The following is a 7,277-nucleotide window of genomic DNA, read 5'->3' as shown; positions in this document are numbered from 1 at the left end:
ATGAGCCACTACAGCTGACCCATGAAGCTTATTGCATAGTCCAAAGTGAAGCAAAGAAAAACAAAGAGTTAACCTAAACAGACTTCTTAAAAGGGATTCATGGGGCACACTAGGACAACCTTTGCTTGGGTTGAGTAAATGGAAGCTAACTTCTTAAAAAGAGTGTTGTAATTACAATGTAAGTGTTAAGAACATAGATTCTGAAGCCAAGTTGCCTGGCTTTGAATCTCACCCTTGCTGCCTATTATCTGAGTGACTGTGGACATGCTACATAATCCTCTGTATCTCAGTTTCCTCATATGAATTATACTACTACTTAGTTATGAAGTTTTGTGAGGAGCAAATGTTCTACTTAACACAGTGCCAGGGACATAATAAGTATAATGTTAGTGATTGCCATTATCTTATTTAGAGGTAGCTATACCTTGAGCTTTGAACTAAACCATGTTATAAATCATTCTGGGTTCTAGTCATCAATTCCCCATAGAAGTTAGTCTAATATTTAGTAGCTTTGAAAAGCAAGCACTTCTACTCATGATTGTGTAGGTCAAAACTTTGGCAGGCCTCCTATGAACAATTTTTCTGCTGCTCAAAGCACTGACTAGGGTCACTCAGTGGTATTAATCTGGTGGCTGGTCTGGTCTGAAGTCTGGGCTCAGCTGAGACTGTAAAAGAAAGTGCCTACACATGACCTATCCAGCCAGGCAGCCTCAGTGCAATTAGACTCCTCATATAGTGGCTCAAGTTTCTTAGGGAGTTGATATTCCCAGAGATCCAGGTAGAAGTAGCAAAGTGTTTTCAGACTGGGTCTTAGAAGTTCCAGAATGTAGCTTCTACTGCATTCTATTGTTCAAGCAAGACATAAAGGTCAATGTAGATTCAAAGGGGGAAGAATTAAACTCCACAACCCAATGGAAAGAGAATAAAGAACTTGCAACCATCTTTAATCTACCATATCAAGAATATACTTTCCTGGTCCAGTCTGAGACATGGGTCACTACATCATCATATGCATCATCGTATGTATTCCTTCTTCAGTGACATAGAGATGCTAGATGAAGCTCTTCAATATGAGGATGCACACAATTTAAATTCTTTTAGAAGAAAATTGTATTTGAAGACTTTTGATCACAAAAAGCACTGTACTACTAATCATTTCATATTTTCTTAGTATCAATAAAACCTATTTTGTATCGTGAAACACAGGATTTCTTTTTAAGATCAGCAATCTCTATTTTCTCTTCTGAGAATTGGGTCACAAGAAAACTCAAGCCCTCAGAACTTGACAATTCTGTGCTTAGGCAGAATTAGTTACTTACCAGAAGCCATTTGATGATTCCGGTCATCACAGTTCAGTATCCAAACTGTAAGATTAATTAGCATGTTGACTTTCAGGCTTTGTATGTCAACTGAAATGTGAATAACCTGTATTAGAGACCGATAATAAAATACTAACATTGAAACCTACTGCAAAAATGCTTATGACTGGAAGGAACTATGAGAAAGGCAGAAAATTGGATTTAAGCTATTCAATAAAGAAAAAGTGAGAAGTTTTGGGAGAATGCAATGGGTCTCATATTTGCCTTATACCTGGTAGAAGTCACATAGTGGAGGATCCCAGATTGAATTTGCCCCTCAGAATATCCAGCAAACACATTGTTGTGGTTTGTTGATGTTTTCTGTATTATGTTTTTATTGTGAGTTTTAAGTATTTGCATACAGCATTCATGATACTCAGGCACAGTCCTTACCACTCCTTATTGTGATACACTGATCTGCTTTGCTTTTGTATGTTGCTTGCTTAGCCACCTCCTGGAACTTGAGAAGGCCTCATTAGCTCTATGGCCTTCTCTGATCTTTAGCATCTTTGAGCTCAGAAGCTAACCTCCAACATAAAAGGAAATGAGTGCGTTAAAAAATGTATCACTCTTAGCTCTCGAGGGTAGGTCCTAGAACTAGGGCCACAGTGAGTTGAAGGAAGAGAGAAATGATGTACGCATCTCTCAATGGTGGGAGAGCTGGAATATAACAATGTGTGTCACCATCTGGTTACTTTTGCTGGCTGTCTTGATGTCTGACCACTAGGGTTTCAATCCAGACTCTTACTTTATTTTATTTTATTTTATTTTATTTTATTTTATTTTATTTTTGGGATGGAATATCATTGTGTCACCCAGGCTAGAGTGCAGTGGCATGATCTCGGCTCACTGTGGCCTCTGCCTCCTGGGTTCAAGCGATTCTCCTGCCTCAGCCTCCCAAGTAGCTGAGATTACAGGCGCCCACCACCATGCCTGGCTAAGTTTTGTATTTTTAGTAGAGACAGGGTCTCACCAGGTTGGCCAGGCTGGTCTTGAAGTCCTGACCTCAGGTGATCCACCTGCCTCAGTCTCCCAAAATGCTGAGATTACAGGCGTGAGCCTCTGGGCCTGGCCCAGACTCTTATTTTTACACTGCTTACTCTGGTGTCTTATGTCATTCATCTTGAGCATCATTATCCTGAAGACTACCTCAAGTGTGGTGAAAAATGCAGTGTTTTAAAAGATGTGCTAAAAAAGGCAAGCTGCTTTCTCTGTAGCTATTTCATTACTTGAGCTGGGGCCATTTTTCCCACAGTCGAATCAGCCTATTGCTGATTATATTAGCAGGGCTTGCAGTAGACTCACTAATAGCTAACAATTGTAGGGAGAAAAAAATCTTGTGTAAAGTATTAGAACATCATGAGATTGCCTTTATTAGTCACCAGTCAAATCAATCAAATCAGATCAAGCTTGCCCTTGTTTTGACAGAACATTTGTTCTGTCCAACATTTAAGCAAAGACCACTTAGTAAATGACTCTATTTTCTTACATATGTTTGTACCTTTTGGAAAATATATTTATACCACTAGGAATGTGAACATTCTCTATGTGTACCTTCATATTCATTTCTCCTCATTATTGCCACTTTAAGAAGCTTCTTGTTCAAGAACAACATGGAATGTTCCTCAGGTCCCATTGTAAGCAAACTGCTGGATCTTATTCAGGCAATTCTGGAACTGGACTGCAAATAGTGGTTGAACCTCTGTTTAAGAGGTCATTCTTACCCCCAACCCCCTGCCCAAACATGATGCAATTTGACACACTCTGGGTTTTCCATTTCCCTCCACTTGTTGATTTTTGGTCCTGTGTCAAGGAATTATTCTCATTAGAACAATAACAACAAAAACCCTTTGTTCTTTCATTGGTCTCTTGGGTGTTTTTAGTGGTATTGAACTCAGACATATATTTACTGTTTCTTGAAATCTTGAATTCCACATCTCACTGGAGTCATTACAGCCTTACAGCATGAGATAAGTTAAATTGTATGGCATTTGTTTGAGAGGTTTCTAAAGAACAAAAGGAGTGTATGTGTCAGGAGGAAGGATGGGGGTGGATGGACTCTGTTTATACATCCAAGATCATGGAAAACTCCTTCTCTTAAAAATAGCTGTCCTTTGTGGCAGTTACTGCTTGTTGCCTATCCCAAATCCATTTCTCCTTCTTCCTTCCTAGCAGGATCTCTGATTATGTTCAGGACTGTAATGTTTGTAGCTAAAAAGACCCATTGCCTGGAGTTCCTTTGTGAGAATATAACTGTTTTGTACCTTTACTGTGACCACAGTTATAGAGATCTATATGGGTGATAAAACATCACAGAACTATATACATGAACATATAAGAACCTGAAAACTGAATGTACACAAGAACTGGTGAAATCTTAGGAGGGTCTGTCATCCAGACTAATTAACTGTGATCTATTGATGGAAATTTAATTTTGATGATGTACTCTAGTTATGTAAGATGTTACCTTTGAGGGATGCAACATCGTGGCTACATAGGATCTTTGGTATAATTTTTGCAACTTCTTGTGAGTCTGTAATTATTTCAACATAGAAACTTAAACAAAATAAATATATTGACCTCAGAATTCCTTGGAAGTAAGGATTCCCTAGCAAACTAATTTTGACCAATGAGATATAAGCAGGTGGTGATCCTGGGTGAGCCACTTTATCTTACTTAAGAAGGGCAGACTATTGCATTGCCCTCCATTCTTTTACCTTTCTTCCTGTGTACAACATAGACATGGGGCCAGAGATGTAGTTTATTTCATACAAGTATGAAGTAGAACATTGCCTAAGTAGGTGATGTAGAAAATTAGAAGGCACTTGGGTTCTTGACTGTACTAGTCCAGGACAATCTACAGGGGGGTTTTTAATCATGTGAGGAAAATGGACCCCTTAGATGTTTAAGGCCATGAGATAGGGTTTATGTTCTTTGTTTTGCATGAAACCCTAAACAATATTTTTTTTAGTTCCAAATGTAACCTTGGTTACCGAAGTTCTGGGAGCTGGTAGACTTTTATTTCTCCATTCTGACGAGAACTATGGACAGTACACTAGATAACACTTTGGGAGACCTGTGTTCTTACAATAAGAATGGACAAGAAGTTCCATTTTCTCTATGATGAGAAGGTTGGACTTAAGAACCCTGAAGACATGTATTTGTACGATTCAAGGAAAACCTTAAACTAGGGAATGGAGAATGATAGAATGTAGAGGCATGTTAAATCATCACCTAATGATCAAAGAGTATGGAGTAAATAATGTGAGAAATAGATGGATATTAAAGACAGGGTGATAGACTAAATCACTTTTCACACTTTTATTATCTTTTTCTTATCAGAGAACAATTATTCCTTCCTATTCCCATATGTCTTGCTTTGCTTCCTGGGAGAAGAGTGAATATTCTACCTTATCAACTTTGAGCCTGACCATGGAATGTGCTTTGGCCAATGGAATATGAATTTCACATAGAAACCTTATGAAGCATCGTAAATTTTCAACAGAGCCCTTGCTCTTCTCCTGTGCCATCAAGCTTCCTCTCTCATCTATTTCATTGAATGAGAAGACATGTGAAACAGACCTACAGCTTGGGTGCAGTCAATCCACAGCTGAAACATAATATGAGCAAGGAATATGCCTTTGTTGTAAGCCAATAAGAATTTAGAGATTTTGTTACTGCAGCAAATTCATACAAAGAGGATCCAACAACTCATTGACAAGAAGCAGTCCAAGAAGAAAGTTGCAAAAGTGCAAAAATGATAATCTAAGAAAAGAATTGTGACTAGAAGCTGGGAAGTAGGGTCAGGCACTAAAGAATGGGAACATGAATTTGGTTGGGTAAATTCTTTAAATTTTGCCAAATGTTGTCTTTTGTATTACACAGCAAAGTGGTTATAAGTAGGGGCTCTTGAGACCAGACACATAGGTTCTAATTCTCAATCTTCCATTGGCAAATTTTTGTCCTTGGTCAAGTTACATGAAGTCTTCTCTAAAACAGGGTAATAAATAGGACTGTGTACTCATTAGCTGGTGTACAAGGAGGATAAAGTATATCAACACCTAGCACTTCAGGGCTTGGTCTATATCACACACTGAATAAATGCTAGTTACTATTAATGCGAGAATTCTTTTTTTCACCCCCATTATCCCAAAATACTATGCTTTGGGCTTTCCCTAGAGAATGAGAAAATTACCAGAGCTGTAAACATAAATCCTGACCAATGAATGAAGGGCTAGAAAAAATTGAGGCAAGACAAAAGTTAGAAAAAGGATAAAAATGAAAAATGTTTGGTTGGGCGTGGTGGCTCATGCCTGTAATCCCAGTACTTTGGGAGGCCTAGGTGGGTGGATCACTTTAAGGTCAGGGGCCTGGCCAACGAGTGAAACCCTGTCTCTACTAAAAAAAACTAAAAAATTAGCTGAGTTTGGTGGTGTGCACCTGTAATCCCAATTACTAGGGAGGCTGAGGCAGGAGAATGGCTTGAACCCAGGAGTTGGAGGTCATAGTGAGCCAAGATTGCATGACTGCACTCCAGCTTGGGCGACAGAGGGAGACTCCTTCTCCAAAAAAAAAAAAAAAAGAAAGAAAGAAAGAAGAAAAGTGTTTTGCCTATTTATCCAACCTTTTATTTTCCTGTGGATTGGCCTGTTTAATATATGTACATATAAAATAATTATATATAAAGGTAGTAAATATGATATATAATTATATTACATATAAATATAATTATATATAGAATTCTTCCTTTGCCTTTAGTGTGTGTGTGTGCATATGTGTGTATATGTATGTGTGGGTGTTTATATATAGTGTGTGTGTATATAAACATATATATAAACATATATACACACACACTAAAGGCAAAGGCAAAGGCCTTTGTGTGTGTGTGTGTGTGTGTGTGTGTGTGTACACACTAAAGGCAAAGGAAGAATTCAAAATATTCTACGTTTTAGTGTAATTACTATTATTAATTTTTATTGGAAAATTTTGAACATACACAAACTGGTGGGAATTGTAAAATGAGCCCTAGCGTATTCAGCACCTAAGTATAGCAATAATCAGCTCATGACTATTCTCATTTCATTTATGCTCCTTCTTCCCCTGCTCCACTAGCTTATTATTAAGAAAATTCCAGACATCATAGTATTTGGTTTAATAACTTTGAAAAATAGTTTGCAATGAATCTTTTTCTAATAAAGGATAGCATGTTTCGACTCTTAGAGTTTCTTATTATGAATTACATAGCATCAGAAAATTAGAGTGTAATTATTAACTGGTGGGTGGTATATCAGCTTGTTAAAACACAAAGTATGAGCTGTGATCATGGTCTAGAGCCAAGAGTCTGCCACACATGCTTCGCACATGGCTTCAGGGCATTTCTTTTTCAAGTGCAGTGGTGTGAGCAAGATATTTAAGAATGGCACCTTATAAAACCTAAAGAAAAAATCATTGCCAAAAAAGTCAATTCATTTTATTTCAATACATATTTAAAGACCATCAAGAATCCAATATACTTTATTATTTGAGAAAAAATAGGTGAGTGCAAGATAGCCCTGCCCTTATAGTCCCATAAGGAGAGAGACACATGTATAGTTAGTTATAACCCAAGACACTTTGAAGACTTTTAGGTATAGAATTCCGAACCAAAGGCTCTATCATCACAGAGGAAGTGTGAGTCATTTTGTGTTTGGGGAGATGAGGCAAAGAGAGAGAGTTTTCTAGAGAGAGCAATTTTTTTTTTTTTTTGAGACAGAGTCTTGCTCTGTCACCTAGGCTGGAGTACAGTGGTGCGTTCTCGGCTCACTGCAACCTCAGGTTCAAGCAATTCTCCTGCCTCGGCCTTCTGAGTAGCTGGGACTATAGAAGCGCAGCACCATGCCTGGGTAATTTTTGTATTTTTAGTAAAGAAGGGGTTTCACA

This window comes from Papio anubis, chromosome 2 (assembly GCF_008728515.1).
Source record: "Papio anubis isolate 15944 chromosome 2, Panubis1.0, whole genome shotgun sequence".
Taxonomy (NCBI): Eukaryota; Metazoa; Chordata; class Mammalia; order Primates; family Cercopithecidae; genus Papio; species Papio anubis.
This window is presented reverse-complemented; position numbering follows the sequence as displayed.